Raw genomic sequence first — 21,260 nt, forward strand, 5'->3', positions numbered from 1 at the left:
TGCAGTACAGTTACATTCATTGTTGGGATCTTGTACCTCTACATGACAAGTCTTGATTCTCATTTTTTCCCCTTATCCCTGCTAAAGGTGTTGGGAAGGTGGGATGGGTAGGGGAAGGGTAATAAAGGAAAAGAAAAAAATGTGAGATAATGAAAAGATGAAAATAAAGTGTTTGGAGGGCAAGAAGATTTTTAAGTAATGTCTAATTTTTGCATTTTAGCAGTTGAACCCAGGGTCCCCCAAAGGGGTGTGGCCATGGGCCCAGGGTCACAGGGCTGTTGGAAACAGAGCCAAGCCTAGGCGCTCCCTCAGCTGTGATGTGCTGCCATCCAAATGCCCTAATGCACTGGAATTTGTTTTCCCCTGGGTACAGATGAGAGTAGAAAGACTTGTGGAGTGGCGTTAAGTGAATTGAATGTTCTTTCTGCAAAGGAAAATGAGAAGCTAATTAGATTCCATAATCACTTTCTCAGATTAAACTTGCCCTTCCTCCTCCCCCAAACTCCCCACTTCTGATGTCCCTGTGTTGTGCCCTGCAGTATGCCCTGCTTAGTCTGAATCCATCTCCTCACACGTCTGTCCTAATCATGAAACCCAAGTTATTTTATCCTCTAAGAACCGGCAGCTCCCGCTGGCTGCATGGGACTGGAAGCCTGAAATCATACTTGTTCCTTCTCTGGGGATCCTGCAGTTTCTTTCTTACTGATAGATGGTAAAGCTGAAGCAGAGGTGGTGCAGACACAGAACCTGACAGAGGCTCAGCAAGGAGCCAGCATAAGAGAAGTTGGTAAGCTTAGGATGTATCACGTTTGGAATGGTGGGCAGGCACCTCCCAAGTAGAGAAGCTGCACCTCATCTCCAACCAGTGGTCGCCACGCATTCCAATTCTCTGACAGAAACCAAGATCAGCAAGGGTGGGGACTTGGTTTCATTCCCTGCTGCATTTCCAATGCATCAGGCATGCAGTAGACACTCAACAGGCATATGGCTGTCCACCATATTTGGAGCACAATGCTCAAACAGTGAAGCTCCTGATCTACTGGAGGGCAGTACCTCTGACGCCTCTGAAATCAGAGGAGGATCTGCAGGTTGTTAATCTTGACCACAAGGCACTTTGAGCCACTTCCAAGGGGGACAGATTGATAGACGGTGGTGCACAGTCACCCCCACCTCTATCCCAATACAGTACCAGTCCCGCCAGCTGGGTGCCCTCTAAGCTCAGCAGGTGTCATACAGTGGTGTGCAGAGCTCTGGGAGGGCAAGTGTGACTCCAGCCACTGAGATGTTGTGATCTCTGATCCAGGATCCCTCTTCAAAGAGAGGGATGCTTTACAGTCTGCAGGTTCCTTTCAGCTTCAGTGGGGTTTGACATATGTTTTGTGAAAGGAACACACCCAGACTCTCACACAGCCAAATCTACCACCCACCTGGTCTGCCTGCTGTATGAGACATCATGAAGCCGAGCAACCAACTGATGGTGTTAAAATCTAGTGCTCCCACGAGCAGTGCTGCTTTGGGTATTATTCCCATATGCAGGCTGAGCCCCTGAACCTTAAGATCAAGCCTCAGTGGCAAAGTAGACTCATCCAGGGGATGAAAAAGATATGAGTACATATGGTGTGTATTTCATTTATATGCATGCATATGACCCTAGCCTGGCTATTTGTCGGAATATGTGGATTTAATTCCTGACCCCCCCATTTCATGCTCGTGCTTTTCTTATTCCCTTCTCACCCAGACTCTATTTACAGTAGAATCCTTCCCCAAGGAAGGGACTCAGTTCTGTCCTGTTCCTTCATTCCTGTCCACAAGTGGTTTCTCTGTACGTGTGTGGGTGTTCACATGATTAGGTGATTGTGAGTCACTTTGTAAAACATCAGGTATGATCTACCTGCTTGTTAATAACACCTAACTCTTCATTTCTAGATAAATAACTAAATTGATACTTTTCTTGTGTCATCTCTTTCTGGCTCTGTTGTCACTTTGGGACTTCAAGGAATCAAAATGTGGAAAGCCTTTTAGATCTTTTAAAATGTAATCTTCAAAGGAAAAATTGACATGATTGCTCTATATCATTATTTTCTTCTGCACAGGTCTTAAACTTAAAACTGCAATTTGTGTTTTTTTTAATTTCTTGGCATCACACATAATAATTGGTTATAATTAGGAATAAATTGCTTCAAGGAGTGTGTAAGGCATCCAACTGTGTTAAAAATAAATGTGCTTTTACTGTCAAGTCATCTGAGAAAAAATTACTCATTTGCATTAAGTTCAGAGATCAGGGTAAAGAAACCAGGAGGTTTCCTGTGGGAGGTCTGGGGTCTAGCTGCAATGGAATCTCAAAGGTGGAGCATAGACCAAAGAAACTAAAAACTCAAGGTTCCAGGGCTCATGCTGCAACAGGAGGTCTTAGTTAACATGAAATCCAGTGCCAAGCTCTTCATTTAAAAAGTTCACTGAAATGAGAGACTCCATCAAAGGAGGTGGTTTATACAACAGAAAACTCTAGAAATATTTGAATCAACCAAGAATACTTTCTACCAGGATAGTAGGAATATTATAGCCACAAATGTTGAGTCAGACACAAAATAGACCAAATCACAACTGTAAAGTTATTTACCTTCGTGCACACTTTAGAAGCAAAACATTCTCAGAGTTGAACCTGAGGCTGTAGGGCCTAAGAATGAGGACATATGACAAGTGATAGGGCTGAGAGATAGCTGAGCCAGACGTCCATGGGTGATGTTGTGACTGAGATATCGATATTTTCTCCTGTGGCTTGTGCTCCATAAATCCCTAGCTAATAAGGGGGCCTGTGACAGAGGTGCTCTTTAATAACTTCTAGAGTATAATAATTGATGACATAGCCAGCTGGTTGCTGCAATCAGATATAAATTAAATCATCTTTATTGTTTTATGTTTCCTCCAATTCCCTACCCCCAACCCAGCCTAGCCATATTTTCAGCCTCTCTTAGCCAATCCTGAGAGAAGCATCAGTATCATTTGCCAAGTGACAAGAGCTAGAAGGAAAATGAGAAATGTGTTCTGAAGAATTCTTGGTTCTTTGGGCCAACCTGTGGTGGTGGTTGTTGTTGTTGGTTGGTTGGTTTGTTATTTTAATGCTGAGTACTTCATTCTTGTACTTTTTTGACTGCCTGCACCACAGGTCTGGCAAAGGCCAAGCATCTTTTCATTTTAGAAGTGAGACCTGAGGGCCTATGGTGGGCCAGACTCTGTGCTAGGTATTGAGTACAAATTGACTGATACAAGGTCATTCTCCCAAGAAGCCCACAGCCAGGGTACGGGGGTGGGGGAGACAGACAGACAGATATACACAGTCTTTTGTAATGAGGGATGACAGGCGCCACAGGAGAGACACTAACAAAGAGGACAGAGGAGAACGAAACACGTGCACCTAAAGTGGAGAGAAACCAGAGCCAGCTTCCTGGAGCCAAGAGGGTGGAGGTTAGAAACCCACAAATCCCTTCATCTTCTGAAAGCAGGCCTGGTGTCAAGAAGGTACAAACCAGCCCATCAGGATAAAGTGAGTTAGATAAGGCTGTTCTGCAATCCCTCTCTGGAGTGCCCTCTCTCTCTCTCTCTCTCTCTCTCTCTCTCTCTCTCTCCTGAAGCAAAGAGGCAAACCTGGGTGATCGAACCATGACTGTTCCTCAGTTGCTCCCCAGTGACCACATGCTCCCTTGATAAATAAAATTTTTGAGTGCCTGCTGGTGCCAGGCAATGTGCACAGAGCTGAAGACAAAGATATGTAAGATTTGCCTCTTGTCTTTGCAGTTACAGCCTAATTAGTAAGCACCCTGTGAACAGGTAAGGTCAACTACCGAAGAGGGGAATGCTGGCTGTCCCACTTGCTAGCTGGATGACCTTGAGCAAGGTACTGATCTCTCTATGTCTCTGTTCTTCATCTGTATAATGGGGAGACTAATGGTACCTATGGTGTGGGGTTATTGGGACAATTAAATGGCTCAATAAATGTTAAAGGTTTAGAGGGTTAAAGGCTGTAAGGTCTATGTAAGTCATAGCACTTTTTTTTTTTTGGTACCAGGCATTCAACTCTGGACCTTGCCCTTGCAGGGCAGGCAACAGCACTGCTGAGCTAAATCTCCATCCATAGCACAAATTATGAATAATATTAATAGTATTATTAATGGAATTAGAAACAATATACCTTGCAGGCGTCAAGAAAGCACTGTTCCTACTGACAAGAAGTCCCTCACAAGAGTTTTAGCGTCTATTCCAAGAAGTCTCTACATCCTTTGTTCATAAGCACCTACTAGCAGCCAGTCAAATGTAGCTGTTGGGTACCAAAGACAGAGAACAAGTCCCAACAAAGACAGAGGATAGGTCAGACTAAGAATGATGTAGATATCTCTTGTTAGAGCAGCAGATATGTTCTCGAATAGTTAACCTGTGGCCAAACCCCATCTTCAGGCACCAGGAAAGCTTGTTCCTTGTACTGGAAAGGGCACTCTCCTGCATGCAGTATTTCAACTCCCACTGGGCTGAAAAAAAAATGGGCCTTGGGGCTGGAATCCTTCCTCCCCAAGAGTTAAAGAGCCCCCATGGACTGAAAGAGCTTATCGTCCGATGAGGATTATCTTTCCCTGTTTTGAGGTCAGTGAATTTTCCTTTGTTCCACTTAAATGTGTAAGTCACTGGCCTCGGGTTCACCCCCTTTTTCAGTGTATTTCAAGCAGCACAGGGAAGGAATCTTATCTTTCTATTGCATCCCAAGACAAGTATGCATAACCTAGATGTCCTGTGCCTGTTCCCAGGGACATACTAACCTGTACTGACACTATTAGAGATGATCTTGCTTTCTCTTCTCTGTGTGAAAAAGTGTTCCCTCCAGTGCGTGACTGCTTTGTGTTTTCCTTGGCAACTCCTGTACCATGTCACAGGGGGCAGTGTGCTTGAACTTCTAAAGTCCCTGGGCATACACTGAGATCATCATTTGTATCCTTGATGTAGCTGGAGTTTCTCCCGTGGCATTGGTAGCCAGTGCCCTATTCTGCCTTTAAAAATCTTATTTAAGGTAAATCACCAAATGGAAATCTACCCTTAAATACATACTAATTTTAAGCACCTGTCTCTTTTAATTATATGAACTTTTGGCTCTTGGTTGGCTTGGATCTTGGACAAGTTACTAAGTCTCTCAAAATCTGCAGTTTTTAAATCTGTAACATGGATATAATTGCATTTTAATGGTAAGTGAGATTTTAATGAAATATCTGTCAGAGTAACTGATAAAACAATAATATTCAATAACTAGTGGTCTGTGTGCTAACTTATGATGATGCTGATGATGGTGGTAATGATGACAATAATGTGGGGACGGGATCATAAATGGGTCATAACATTTTTTCTTAGTTTAGCTTTTATGGGGACTTCGAACCTCTCATAATTGTGATTTCTCCATTCAGTTTACTATTCCCTGCAGGTTGGAAGTGCCCTTTTCAAAAAAATATAGATCACGCTCATTGTTGACTGTATTACATTTAGGGAAGAAAGTAGAGACAGACGTGTTTGTTCACTCTAAATTCTTAAAACATCTGGCTGTGTCTCCCCAGTAATAGACTGCAGCTCGGCAGACAAGGGCAAGCAGCAAAGTGACCTGGATGTTATCAGATGGGACAATAAATCATGAGGGCTGAAATTTAATCAAACAGGGCCACCTGTGTACACTATTTCAAAATTCAAGGAACATGGAAAAAGGCATTTTGTGGAATAAACCACATTTCTGGCCACTGTGCAGCAATTCATGACACCCTCCATTGTAGCTTGGACTGCTTCCTCCCAGTAGCAAGACAGAGGCCTGTACATACATTTCCCTGAATATTCTGTCGACAAAAAGTTTTCCCCAATCAAATGCAGTGCACTCTTGTGCAGAAAGGTGATTTGCAGAAAGCACGGATAGCTGAGTTGGGGAATAAGCAAACAGCAGAGTCCAGGGTTGACTTTCTGAATGGGTAGTAACCTATCATTGCTAATATTTTTCAGGATCCCAAAATACTGAGAGTTCTCCTCAACATCCCCATATCCCACATCAAAAAGCAGAACCCAACCCTGCAGGAACTGATCGCCAAGCTTATACTGATGTGGGCAAATCTATCAGTTCTGGGTTGAAAACTAGTCCGGGGGTTGGGGAGGGAGGCTTGAGAGCTGCACGGTAGGAACAAGGAAGTAGACAGACACAGAAGAGGCAATGAGGCTACTGAGACCATTAGCTGTTTCACAGTTATAGACGCTGTTGGCCTTGTCCCAAGCCCTAAAGAAGGCAGAGGGATGGGAGGAAGTGAGGGCAAGGAGTGACATGCAGACTTCCAAGCTGGAACCTATCCAGAGGTTTCCTCCCACCCCCACCCCATCAAACATATGCAAATGGCAACGGTAATAAACTTAGATAATGATAGAGTCAGCATTTAAACTCACCATAGAATGTATAAATTATAGGGGAGCTGTTACAGATGAAAAGGCTGAATGCTTTCTTGTTGGGGGAGAGGGTATTCTGATTTGCAGGTGGTAAATGAATATCTCAGGCCAGTGAAGGAGTCTTACAGAAGGCTTTTCACGAGGAAGAGAAGTCTAAAGTCAGGCTATGCCGTTGCTGGGCATCAAAGTTGCTCTAAGTAAGTTGGATGGTCTTTGTTCTAGCTGGGCAAAGCAGCCAAGACTCCCCTTTTGCACCACACCTGCTTACTCCACCATCACAATCTCCCTTGCTTTTCCTAAATCTGCCAGGCACACTCTTCGTCTGCTTTGGATGTTTCTGCTGTCCGCATCCTTTTTCCTCCAGACAACGATATGGTTTTTTTCTTCACCTCCTTCAGATCTTTGTTCAAAGGTTCCTTTCTCACTGAGGCACATACTATCCATTGTTATAGTTCTCTGTGCCCTTTGCCCTTGTCCAGTATTTGTCATCTAACACACTATATAATTAACTTGTTGCTGTATACTTTACTTATTTATTAGTTGTACTATTTACATCTGCCTTCCTCCACTAAAATATGAATGCCATTATGGTTAAGACATTTTGCCCTTTCTGTCTCCCCTCCATAAGAACCCCTTTCCTAAATGCCTACAACAGAGCCTTGGACACATGGGTTCTTATTAGTTAAACATTTGCTGAGCACATGAATAAAAGTTACCTCCTTGGGAAGAGAAACTTCTTCCAAACAGAAGTAGTGGAAATTTCCAAGATGCTTTAACATTCCTGTCTCCAGGCCTCTCTCCTTTCCCAAACATGCAGTTTGTTACTGACATGGGAAACAACACTCTGCCCTATTAATACAATGCATATGGTTCTGAAACGTATCTCTCAAGTATTAAAGGGAAACCAGAGAAGCCCAAGACCCTGGGGGAAAGATGCACCAGTTTGATTTCTCCAATGTTCACATCCAAATCTACTTGGAAAGTAATTATGAAATATTACTTTTAAAACTTGGAATGAACTTGCATCCCATCCAATTATCTTATTTGACAAATAAGGCAAGGGGAGATTAAACGGCTAGCCCAGGCTCACACATCCAATTAGTGGGAGCAGTGAAATCAAACCTTATTTCTGTTAATCCCCTGTCCAGCATGTTTCTTTTTCATATTGTCTCCTGTGCGGTTATACTGCCGAGGGTTTGCATTAGGCATCTGTGCAGCACTCTCTGAGCAGTTGCTAGTTAAGGACTGTTTCAGGGATCCATTTTTAACAGCACCCAGGGTACCCTATTTCAGCACCACTCCATAATGGACAGCAGCTGGTTCGGCTTTTTCTAAGGTTTGCATTGCATCTGTGCAGCACTCTCTGAGCAGTTGCTAGTTAAGGACTGTTTCAGGGATCCATTTTTAACAGCACCCAGGGTACCCTATTTCAGCACCACTCCATAATGGACAGCAGCTGGTTCGGCTTTTTCTAGCCAGTCTATGCTTTACTGAACATTTGATCCTATTCATTTATATTTACATGATTAGCCAGTGTTTGTCATTTGTCTTCAAATTAAGTATTTTCAGAGGGCTTGATGATCCACGGCTATTTCTCTATAACTTGCATGTATTGTGGGCTACACAGATTTTTTAGTTTGTAACATTATGGTAGAAACGCTCAAAGCAAATTCTAAAACTCAGCAATTCCTACAAGGTTAACAGACACTTTCATATTAGATAAATAAACACACATGTACTAATTTAAATGAATATAAACTACTTTCCTTTGGTGCCTGTTAAAAAAAGTGTCCTACAAATTTTCAAGGGAGGTGCAGGATGCATCTTTTTTCAGTCTAAATTGACCATGTAGCTTTTCGCTATATAGAATCTCACAGATCTTGTGAGAACATGTTTGGGAAATGCTTCTCTATAAGGTCAAAATATCTAAAGGCAGGAGGAAAAGAGCATTGGAAAAGCAACGCAGGGGTTAAGATAAATACAAAATAAACTGGCAGGCTGTGCAGTCTTAGAGGAGCTGTGCCATAGTAAAACATAAGAATGAATAAAAAATTCACCAGATCTCTCAAGATAAGAGGCCTCTCTCCTAGATCTAGGAAGTGAAACTTCCCATAAAATACCCCAGCTACTCATTAGCAGGGCCCAAGTCTCTGAAGTTCTAACTACAAATCACCAAGGAGCTAAAATCCACCCATAAGCCTCTGATTTTTGCAGTCTGTAACTTTCCAGAAGAATTACCTTGCCCACTGAAATGGCTTCTGCCCAGGGCTAGAAAAGTTTGAATAAAATGCATTTAGCTACTATCTGAATATCTGAAGTCATTGAGCTAAATGCAAGAGCTTTTTGTTAAAAATCAGACTCAACTAGATATTGAGGTTTATTACATACTTTCTCCCATTTTCTTTCTCCTTTTATGTAATCTCAGCTGGGCTGATTTGCCTGCATTCTTTTCCATAGAATCTACTTATTACTCCCAAACACAACAGAGAATCACCAACCCTGTGCAGAGGGGTGTATGGCTGCATCTGGATTAGAAAAAGCAGGCTATTTATACCCAAATTAATAGTCAGATTTTAGCATAACGCTCACAGCCTTTTTGCAAAGAGAATGAAAGAAAAGAAAATGCAGATCCTTTTCCATTCTTCTTTACTGTATTATTTGCTCCACCGTACGGTTGTCTCATGGCCTGGAGCAGTGTGATCTAATAATGATATGCTGGGTTGCCACAAAGCAGGAGAAAATCCAGCTGCACTGGAGATTTCAGGGGATATCTTCGACAGCCGGTCCAGCCCTCACCCCTGTGTGTATCTCAGGGAAAATAATCAGGATACTGCTGATCTCGCTTTTGCTTAATTCCTCCCAGGACTAAAGCTGACTCTAGGTCAGGGTTATTCAGAGCCTCTTGCATCTGTAACAACGAGAGGACCAGAAATGTTGGACAAGGCCCAAAGTAAACAAAGTGGAAGCCACAGAAGTCGTTGGGTCCATTCCAGTTGGGAGGCCCTCCAAGTTCACATTCGAATTGGCCTGACCATGACCTCCCAGCCCAAGTACAAGGAAGGGCCAACAAGTCTACCTCTTTCTGCAGCTGTGATTATCCCATGTGTATTGTCAAATGGGTGGGAAATGCTTCAATGGGAGAGATTCATGAGTTAAACACATGAACTTTTAAAAGAGATGAGTGACCCATTCAGAAACCTAAAGGGAGCAGAAGAGACTGCAAATTCTCTGTGCCAGTTCTAGAGAATATGCAGGTTATTTCAGCTGTTCCGGGGAGACCTGGCAAGACAACCTGCCAGGGCCCATCAACCACTAGCCTTATGAATCTGTCTGTGCCAGCAGCCTGTGTCATTCTCAGGACAAATCCCATACTTTTTTGTTTGCACCTGCTAAGTCTCAGTGCCAAAACAGTGATCCAGGCCCATTCAGCTCACTCTGGTAAGGCATAAAAATTCCTGGCTACTTGTACCTGATTCCTTCTCCCTTTCATCTTCTGGTACACTCAGTCTGGTGTGAATAGTGACTGTGGGAAGAAATATGAATGCCAGAGATAGAAGTCAGTGACTCTACCGCCATTCCGACGTGTCGTGGAGCAAGGTTTCCAGTTCTCCCGACTGATACTAACTTTCAAATTTGGACTCTATTAAATCAATGTAAACCTTTCATTCATATTCAGCGACACATAAAGTCCACTACAGACCCTTAATCAGATAGTCTTTGCCTGAAGTTGTCATGACAAACTATTTCTTTATGGATAGAGAGACCTCTGCCAGGCATCCCCTGGATTCATATTTCAGGACTATGAAGAAACGGGGAGGGAGTATCACTCTTAATCAAAATCCTTGGAGAAAAACATTGCAGGGTTCAAAGCCAGAGCACTCAACCGTGTATCAAGTCTCAAGAAGAAATTAAATAAAAGGAAATTTTGGTGCACAAAAACATAACACACATAAAACGCCTACAATCTGGGAAGTTTTTTTTTTTTTTTTTATTTTTTACAAGAAAGGCACTTTAGAAAACTTATCAAGAAGGTAAGATAATAGCGCTCTTTACATGGAATTGTTGTAGACCATATAAGAATGCATCTTCTTAATTAGGGAACCATCTTCCAGGGAATGGACAAAAAATAACATGAAATAAAATAAAATATAAAACCCTAAATAGGTACATGCCACTATATAAAGCCATCTATCAGCAGATGACTTTAATCAATAACTTAAAATTGAATACACGTTAAAGATGAAACATGTAATATAATTTTCTAGTGCCTCAGACTACCAAGTTAAAAAAAAAAAAGTAAACAGGCTTTTTCGAAACGAACACTTACCTTATGCATGGGAGAGTAATACAAGCAGCTATAACACACCAGTTCCAAAATTTCAGCAGCCTTACAAAGTGTATCTTTGTAAAAAAAAAAAAAAGTCACTTAAATGGCATCTCAGTGTAGGGATTTCTGGTAGGTAAGCTGCTTTACTCCATTTGGAGATTAAAGACAGGTTCCTTGCATTTTGTAGAGACCAACAACCCTTTGTATTACTCTAGCAAATAAAAAAATAAAAGTCATATCCTTTCTTAAGATTATTGGCCTTGAAGTGACATCAATTTGGTTTATTCCATTAGCAAGAATGAGTCACACGGCCTCCATAGGTACAGAGAGACAGGGAAATAAAATCTACACAGAGATCTCCTTTACAGTCACAACTCAATAGTGTAGGTGGACAGCAATGCATTTTGGTTTAACTTCTGCTATCTCTGCCACAGTGATACATATTGAAACAGACTTGGGTGATCTGACTATGATTAAAACCCTATCAACTGCTCTGCATATTTAATGAAAAGGAGAGAGGTGGCTCATGAGAAGAGATAAAACATATTACAAAATAAGAAATATCTAGCTAGCTCTTGTTCCAAACTGGCTGCTTCATTTTGACTAATTTTAAACTATTAAAAATTACAAAGGGATTTCCATTTAAAGCTAGCAAATAAGGGTAATTTTTATTCCTTAAGTGTCCTAAATTCACAAAAATAGTATCTTCAATAATTAAAAAATTCTTGTAAAATAAGCAACAGCTATACACAATAAAACATATATATCAAATAATAAGAAATCTGGACTGAGATGAAGGATTCTAAGAGCTGATATAGCTCCTTGATTCTCCAATAAAACCCTTAAAAATAATTAGCCAGGAAATTCTGGCTAACAAGCCATTGGTTAACAAAAGTTTGGAAAAGGGAATAAATACTGTAGTACTTACAGGGTGAAACGTTTAAAGAAACAATAATGTTGACATCTCATCTTTATCGTCTTCCACCTTAACCCCTACACAAGTAGATGACAGGTGCTTAAACAGCAAAAACAAAAAGAAAAAAGAACAAAAATAGTGATGGTCAGATCACAAATGCAGAAGTTCCAGAGTTTCTGAGATCTTACCCTAAAAGCCAAACTAACAGCTTAAATGCTGAAAACTGATTTGTCGTGACTGTTAGAGTAAAGGAAACAACTGAATAAGGGAATGTGAGCAAGGCTTGTGATGGATGACCTTATTATGCATTCAAAGAATCACCATCAAGCACAAGGAAATGTTAAATAAGTGGTTCTTCTCCTTAGCCTTGAGATCTTATAAACAACTTATCACTTTCTCTTTAGATAAACACAGTGAAGCGCTGTGATCACACATACAACAGTGCTTCCTTTAGATTATAATGAAGCTGAAACATTCCTATCACCTAATGAGGTCATTGTCATTATAATGCAGTCCAATGCATTACTCACACGTTTTTGGTGACGCTTGTGTAGACCCTGCAGGGCCAGTTGTATGAAAGGATAGTATAGCTAGGTGTGGTGGCACACTCCTGTAATCCCAGCACTCAGGAGGCTGAGGCAGAAGGGTCACCATGAGTTTGAGGCCAGCCTGGGCTACACAGTGAGTTCAGGACCAACCTGAACTACAAAGTGAGACTGTGTCTCAAAAACAAATTTTTAAAAAGGATAGCATATAACATTACATATAGCACATAAAACTTGGTAATAATGCGAAACAACTCTATCATTGGTTTACGTACTTTCTATATAATAATTTTTATTGTTTATTACATCTTATTCATTTAAAAATATTTACTATAGGAGAGTATGCCACTTTGTACTAGCACAGCCTCATATAGCTTGTCTTTACTATAATTTGTCTTTAGTTGCAGCAAGAGGCTACGCCTATATTGAGTGGCTGATTACAGCACGTGGGACTGTGTAAGTTGATGATGTTTACCTAATGACAAAGTTGCCTAGCAATGCCTTTCTCAGAACTTAGCCCGTCATTCACCAATACCCCAATGTTATAATAAAAATGGATTATGTTCACTCAAAGGAGAAAAGTAAAGTGTCAGAGGTAAAAACGATCCTTCAGTTCAGGTTTCATAAAACTCCCCAAAGGTATGTTCCGATAAATACGTATTCACAATAAAATCATGAAACTCAGAGGTAAAAAGAAACCATTAGTGAAAGTCAGCCAGAAATACTAGTGTCAACAACAATAAAATAGACTCTAGACACTGGGATTATTAGACATGGCACTGTGAATTAACTACTTAAATATATTTAAAGTATTAAAAGAAGGAATTTCTAAAATAATAAAGGAGTAATATATTGGCTCTTACTAAAGGAACGTTATAAAGATCTGTTTTTAAAAAGAAAAAAATAGCAATACAAAGATATGAGAGAAATAAAGTGAACATGTGGATAAATTTTAAATAAAAGACTCCATAAAACAATTTTGAAGTGCCTAATTTATGATGCCTATAAAAAAGAGCTAAAAGAGAAGACACTGAAAAAAATGGTTAAAGGTGACTAGAATTAAACCATTCTAAGCTCTCATATTATTTGAGGAAAGGTAAAAATAATATGCTGACATTGTATACATTTTTACAAATTCAAAGGTAGCCACCAAAGGAACAGAAACAAAAGTACTTTCTAAACCAGTAGAGAGGTTAAAAAAAAAAAAAACAAAAACAAATAAATAAACAAAAATTTAATCTAATTCAAGGAAAAGTCAGAAATGAGAAAAAAGAATACAGCTAAAGCAAAACAAAGAAACAGCATAATATAAAAGAGACAAAACCTAAAATATACGAGTAATTAGAATAGTTAAAAGTAGACTTTTTAAAAGGCATAGAATGTCAGAATTCTGTAAAGCTACATGGTATATGCACAAAATATACCTAAAAAACATGAAGAATAAGAAAAGTTGGAAGTAAAAATGTAGAAAAAAATATAAAAAAAGCAAACATTAAGCCAAAGAAACCTATATCATTGAAAACTGGACTTTAAAGAGAAAATATTACTAAGAGAAAGAGAGCCAATGCCTAATGGTAAAAGGACCATGTCTCCAAAATGATAGAATTCTTTTACATTTGAATACACCTAATAAAATAATTTCAAATGTACAAAGTAAAGAAAGAAAAATACAAGCAACAATGAAAGAACCACAGAGAGAGAAAATTGATGGTTATTGGGAAACTTTAATTCAGTATCTCAGAAATTGATAGTAAGGTATGAAATCTTTCAGTAGTGTGGTTAACAAAATAGTGCTGATAAGTCATTATGTAAAACATTCAACCAACAAATCTGTAACTTTTTTTTTTTACAAATGTAATGGAAACATTTGTAAAAACTAATCACATGTTGAGCTACAAAGCAAATTTCAACTATGGTGTAAATATCAAATAGTTTTTCTGGTGTGAAAAACTAAAAGCATAAATAAGATCCAAATGGTATAATTGACCATGTGAAATAGGAAGAAAAGGGCTAAATGTGTAGGGGAAGTGGTTGGAGGAGAGGAAATAAGGGAAAAGAAAAAATCTAAGAAAACAAAAAAGTGGGGGAAAAAAGCTTGTTTATTTTTTGTTTGTTTGTTTTTCAGCTTTAATTGAGTTTATTGGTACATTTTAGGGATACAGTACAGTTACATTCATTGTTGGGATCTCGTACCTTTACATGACAGGTCTTGGTTCTCATTTTTTCCCCTTGTCCCTGCCCTCCCTTCACCCTCTCCTCCCCTCCCCATCTACAACCACTTTATTTCCATCTTTTCATTATCTCATATTTTTTTCTTTTCCCTTTTTACCCTTCCCTACACCTTTAGCTCCTTTATTCCCATTTGACAATGTCAGTAATCTTATTAGGATCTTCTGTATTATTGCAGATTATTCACACCAGAGAAACTATAGGAAAAGGAAAAGGAAGGGGTGGTGAAGGGAGGGCAGAGGGATGGGAAAATAATGAGAACCAAGATACAGTATGTAAAGGTACAAGATCCCAGTGAGGAATGTAACTGCACTGCATACCTAAAAACTACCAATAAACTCAATGAGAGAAAAAAAAAAAAAAGAATTGCTATCACAAAGACTAGATTTTTCTGACTACAATAAATCCCAAGTGGAAATTGAGAGTGTGAACATACATGTATACCTATACCTTCCTAAATAATTTATGAGTAAAGAAGGAACAGACTGCAATGGAAATTACATGACATTTAGACCTGAGTAGCAATGAAATAAACACTCATCCAAACTGGTAGGACATAGGCGAAGTGCTGGATGGAGATAACCTTGTAAATTTCAACATCAAAAAGTAGGAAAAAAATGATCCTTATAAGAAAATCAAGCAATCTAGAAAGTTAGAAAATAAGAATTTTTAAAAAGCCTACTATGATGGAAAGCAATAATCAATTTTAAAAAAGAGAAATTAGTGACATAGAAAATCCTATGGCAACTTACCCATGTTAGTCACAATGATGTTAAAAGTTGACAAGAGCACTCAATGCACTAAGCACTACAAATAACTTTTGGGCTCTAGTTCTTAAGTCACTAACATGCAACCAAAGACAATTAGATATATAAGAAAGGCCTCTCATGAAGAGCAAATCAAATTGAAAAATTGGAGGTGGGGCAGCAAGTTAGACAAAGCAAGACTTAAGGATACACTATGTTTTCGGAGGGGCAGATTGCAGGAATATAGGCGAAAAAGCCCAGGATAAAATCTGGATAATGAGCACTGTAAAATCATCATATGCTTATCTGTGGCTGATGATTACATGCTTATCATATATCATGGGCTCGAAAAATGTATCTTGCTGTAGCCTTAGGAAAATGTTATTCTCATTTACTGCATTCTTAAGAAATCCCCAACTGACCGTATCCCTTCCTAGAAACAAAGGCTAAGACCCTGATTGGCCTAGACCACAGTAATCAGTGAAACAATTATTTTAAGAAAGCATCCTACCCTATAAATATGAAGCACACTGCAAAATCACTGGGCATACCCAGCAGGATACCCTGTATCTTGCAGTTCACTCTGTTGCTAAGTAAGATAGCTCTTTTACTTTCTCTGCATTTGCAATACTTTAAAGAAACTTTTGCTTTGCACCATACCAGTCTTGACTCCCCCATTGTCCTTGAAGAGCCTTCTTCATTCGCTGCTGGAGTGAAGGCAAGGACCTAAAAAAAGACAAAGGGTCATTACAGGGGACCCACCCCTCACAGGACATAACACTTTGATGGAAGATAACATAATGCTGGAATAAAATGAACATATAGCAAACAAAATTAATTGTACAACACCAAAAATCTAAATATCAACAAAGGGGGTTGCCAAATTATGTTATAGGTCTTTCCCATAAGGTGAAATGGTAATAAACTTATCACAATAGGAAAAAGAGTCAACTTACAGAATTATTTCAATATGACTAGAATCCAAAATTTTAAAATTAGGAGGAAATTATCAATGAAATAATTCAAGGATTTTTTTACTAATGAAAAATATGATTTTTCAAGATGACAGTGTTCTTCAGAAGGGATGAAAGTACAGGTACATTCTATGGAATATTATAGCAAAATTAAAAAACTATTCAGGATAAAAATATTTCCTAAAACCTCCAGAATAAAAAAAAGGAGATATAGATAGGATCAAGAATCATAATGACTTCAGATATAGCTATACAATGGAAAACTAAAGTGATTAAGCAATACTTTCAAAATTTTGCAGTAAAATATTTTATAAATTAGATTTATACAGTAACCAAATATCAATTTATGGATAAAAAAGAACATATTTTGTTATCCATAATATTATATTTTGCATCCACAAAAATGAATGAAGACATCCATAATTTCCTTCCTGATAGAGAAAAAATATTCACATACTATTAAGTGCAAAAAGTAAGAACAATAAAGCTATGTACAGCTTACTATCATGTGGAAAAATTTAAAACTACCCATCAGATACAGATAATCTAAAAGGTTTTCCTGCCACACTTCTTTTCTGAGAAAACTATCAAAGAATGTGTCCCACCAAAACTAGGAAGTAAAATGAAATGGAAATGCATGACACATAAAAACTTAAAGCATAAAGTCAAACAAAGTTACCCTACACCTAAAGTAATGCAGAATGGGGCTTCCAGAATGATGTATCCACAGCAGGGTAAATAGCAAACTATTCAAATTGAATTTGTAAAATATTAGGACAAAAAAAAGCTCAAGATCACATAAAAATATCATCCCCATCCCACCTCAGGAGCATACAGATAGGCATAATAACAGTCCAGGGAGAGACCTTATTCATGCTAATGAGGTCTACAAGGGTACTTGTAGGCAAAGTCTAAGAACTTTGACAAGAAAGGATATATTGTAAAAGAGGCAGATTTGCTAAGCCTGATGACTCTCTTTTTATCAAGGAATTAGCAGAAACTTAGTCCACAACGTAAGATAAATTATTATATTTAAGTATGTATTTTATATATGCACAGACTATCTCTAAGAAGATACAGCTAGTTGCCTCTGGGAAAGGGAAATTTTTTTAACTCATTTTTTTCCACTTTTTAAATTTACTCCCTTATTTCTTTTGAGTATTATAATATGTGGTCATTGGGCCCAAGTGAATAAAAATGAATATATCCCCTATAATACCAAAAGATCTAATAATTTCACTGCTGAACATGTGTAAAGTGAATCATATATGAAGTTATTTGTTCCAGTGTTGTTTATAGTAGTAAATTTGGATATAATCTCATGTCTTTCAATAAAAAATTACTAAAATAAATTATATATATTCCATATGAGATATTTTACATCCATAAAAACAAATGAAGAAAGCCATAATTTCCTGATAGAGAAAAAATCTCCATATACTATTAAGTGCAAAAGGTAAGAATAATAAAGCTGTGCATCATTTGCTATCATTTGGGAAAATTTAAGATACCTATTTACATATCCTGATGTTTATTTATATATTGTACCTTCGTATCTAGAAACATATAGGAAAAATTTATAATATTAGTTATTAGAGGACAATATAGTTGAAAGACGGTAAACTGAGAATTTTTGCTTTGTATCATTTTCTATCTCCTGAATTTTAGCTATGTAAATATGTTCCCTATATTTAAAAATGCACAAAATAAAAATTCAAAAATCAAGACAAGGAAGAAACTATAAAAAGAAAGAACATAATATTTGAAATTAAAAACTGACACAATTCCTAATACAGAAGTGAAGTAAAAAGTATAGATTATTCTGAATATATTCTAAAGTATAGAGAAAATTGATAAATTCCTAAATAAATATACATTATCAGAACTGGCTTAAAAATTTTTTTAAAAAAATAAGAAATATAAAAGACATTGGGCCTTCAAATTTTAAATGTTCCACGAGAAAACACCACTTTCAAACTGTTTATATATGAATTCTAACAAATATTTAAAGAACAAGATGTACAGTTATGAGTAACTATTTCTATGCTATCCCAAATCTCTGCAAGTTCTGGCACCCAGTAGACTCAGCTCATTTTTGGGGCACTAGTACACTTAATTCTGAAAACAACATGCACAATATAAAAGGAAAAGCCTGAAGATGAATTTGATAAGTATATTTGCAAAATTCATAAAAAAGAAAATATGAGGGGGTGAAGGGAGGGCAGGGACAAGGGGAAAAAATGAGAACCAAGACTTGTCATGTAGAAGCACAAGATCCCAACAATGAATGTAACTGTACTGTATCCCTAAAATGCACCAATAAACTCAATTAAAGCTGGAAAAAAAAATGAGTCCTATATATTAAAATGGCACATATATTTTATAAGATATTTACCAAATTGTGTTTATTTTAGGACCACAAACATGGTCTTAGCTTTAGTTTGTATTATAATGTAACCCCCACATGACAGTTTAAAAGAGAAAAGCCACATGAGCACCTCAATAAAATGCAAAGAAAGCCTTAAAAAAATTAACATGCACTCAAATAAAAACCTTAAAGCAGTATACAAGTAAACTTCCTAAAGCAAATAGTCAAATCCACACAATTAAATTTCATAAGTGTTTGCAAAACACTCATAGCAATTCTTGGTTCAGAGTTGGTTCTTAATTAACGGCATTTAACATTACTCATCAAATTCTAAGCCTCTCCACATGAGTAAAAGATTGCTGCTGGATGTCTTGCCTATGTTCTTGTTGGTTCTAGAATGAACAGGGCTGAATCAAAAATTGAGATAGTTTTATCCCTTTATAAAGAGCTATGTCAGGTAGGACAAACATAGCACCTCTTAGCCTCAATTTTGTCAACTGTACAAATAAAGGATTTGACCAATCTTGAAAAAAATCACCTCACTCTTAGCTCTAGCTCTCTGATCTGTGAACCAAATCTAATGTATATTCTATGTTTAGAATTGATATATTGTTGGATCTGCTGAGAACAGCCACAAATGTATCATCTATTGGTTTATATAAAGGGTGATAGTAGTGACCTTGGATAAAGAATATAATCTAAAATAGTATTTGTAACACCAAATGGAGCGTAAACATTCAATAAGTTGTCCTTTGGACTGAAAATCTGCTAGAATACATTATTAGAGTTTAAAGGTGCCTAGAAACCAGCTAGTCCAATCTTCCAACCACCACAGAAGCCCTTCTACACATCCCTGCAACACTCACAGCGTGACTTGGCTATATCTGGTGATAGTGATTGCACTTCCTCAAAAAGTGCCTTTTTCACTTTTGCCATTGTCGTTAGACCACTCTTCTATGTTCATCTTGAGCCCAGATCTTTCTGTCTTGGACATAATGGCCCTTCATATTTGAAGACAGCTATTAAATTTCTTTAGTAAATCTCCATCTCAAGATGCGCACCCTTAATCAACTCAGTCATTCACTATCTAAACAATGCCCAGACCCCGCAACATCCTGCCTACCTTCCCTGGGTCTACTTTGTAGCTCATTTAAAATGTGGTTCCCAAATTAAGCATGACAGTCCGACTGTGGAGCGATAAATACTCTTCCTTACTGGGTGGGGCATTGGTCCCTTTTTAATGCCACCAAAGAATAGCTTCCTATTTGGAAAGCCCCATTTCATTACTGGTTCATACCACACTCGTTTCACAGGCTATGGCATCATTATCTGCCACACAAGGACTTAGATTACAAGATCAATAGTTTTCACCCTTTGAAAAAAATACGTGCGATTTCTTTCTCCATGTCAGATCACATGTGGATCTCCAGCAAGGAAAACACAACCAATGGACGTGTGTTTCCTTGTACCACACCTCATTTGCCCCCACCAACTTCCTGCCCATCACCTTGCCTTTTGAGGAGGTCTGTCAAACCCTGCCCAGAAAAATCACTAAACATCCCGATAACCTGTTCCTTAGAAAGCCTAATATTCTAAAATTCTGACAACAGAAAAAAAAAATACAATTGTTCATATGAATCGTTGCCATGGACTATAGCATAGAAGTTAGCAACACCGATTCAAGTCTCAGCTCTGCCTCATTGTGAAAATACGATGTTGGAGAAAATTTGGTGCTGTTTCATCTTAGGCTGGAAGTATAACTTCCCTCACGTTACATGGACCTTGTAATAATTAGATGATTTAACAAAGAGGGAACCCTTAGAAAAGTACCTGGAACTATGTAAACCTCTATTAGCTGCCAGGTCAGATCGTCTCAATCTTGGCCCACACAATTAAATTTTGGAACTAAACTCAGGACATTTAACTCTTCTAGATAGCTCTTTTCTTCCTAGTATAGACCTGGCCTTCAGGATTCAAGCCCCAGGTAATTCTGAATCTCAGTTCTTTAATCTTTCCTGTTACTGTCCCGGTCTCTCCCAGGACTGTGGCACCTTCGTTTCCGATAAGCAAATCTGCTCTGCTTTCATCCAGTTCCCCAGTATCTTCCCAAAGACCACATTTGATTTCACTGAGTGGCCATATCTAGAAAGATAATGTGGCACTCCTTTATCTCAGTTGTACATGCACATCATAAAGGTAATATTTGGGTAAAATTTAGTGACTTTCATTTGGACTTCCAGACATTGTGTAAGACATTGTGAAGACAAGAAATAATTAAAAATATCATTTATTACAGTGATTTGGTCATGTATAAGATTTTAGTGACTGGTAGCTAGTGAAACTTTGAGGTAGCAAATAAATTTTGGAAATGCCTAGAAACTAAAGAAAATTTGAAAACTGCAATTAAAAAGCCATGAAATGCTAAGAAAAATTTTCTAAGTAGGAATGAGCTTTTGTTTCTTGACTAGAGTCTAGGACTCCATTCAATTCAAACTCTTTTCCTAGCACCAGCAGGAAAAAAATAATCTCAGGTCCCAAACATGGTCACAGTATTTTTCACCACTACGACCCACCTGCTTCTTCCACCAGTATACCAGTCACAGAAAATGTGCCCCTCTTTCCATGAATGTACCATATACTTTTATCTGACTGTTACTTCTGCCTCTCCCTCTCCCTCTCCCTCTCCCTCCCTCTCCCTCTCC

At 38.2% G+C, this 21,260-nt stretch overlaps 1 long non-coding RNA gene across 1 annotated transcript in view; it reads right to left on the reverse strand.

Moving 5' to 3' along the window:
- Nucleotides 1–117: 117 nt before the first annotated feature.
- Nucleotides 118–21,260, reverse strand: part of LOC104866345 — a 111,827-nt gene continuing 90,684 nt past the window's right edge. Inside the window, exons 4-7 of the long non-coding RNA XR_004516634.1 lie at nucleotides 15,877–15,942; nucleotides 11,709–11,795; nucleotides 10,781–10,854; nucleotides 118–424 (exon numbers count right to left, since the gene is read on the reverse strand). This is a non-coding gene — a long non-coding RNA (uncharacterized LOC104866345). The remainder of the gene's footprint in view (nucleotides 425–10,780; nucleotides 10,855–11,708; nucleotides 11,796–15,876; nucleotides 15,943–21,260) is intronic.

The sequence above is a fragment of the Fukomys damarensis genome, unplaced genomic scaffold, assembly GCF_012274545.1.
Source record: "Fukomys damarensis isolate Sample0158 unplaced genomic scaffold, DMR_v1.0_HiC HiC_scaffold_11, whole genome shotgun sequence".
In the NCBI taxonomy this organism is placed as follows: Eukaryota; Metazoa; Chordata; class Mammalia; order Rodentia; family Bathyergidae; genus Fukomys; species Fukomys damarensis.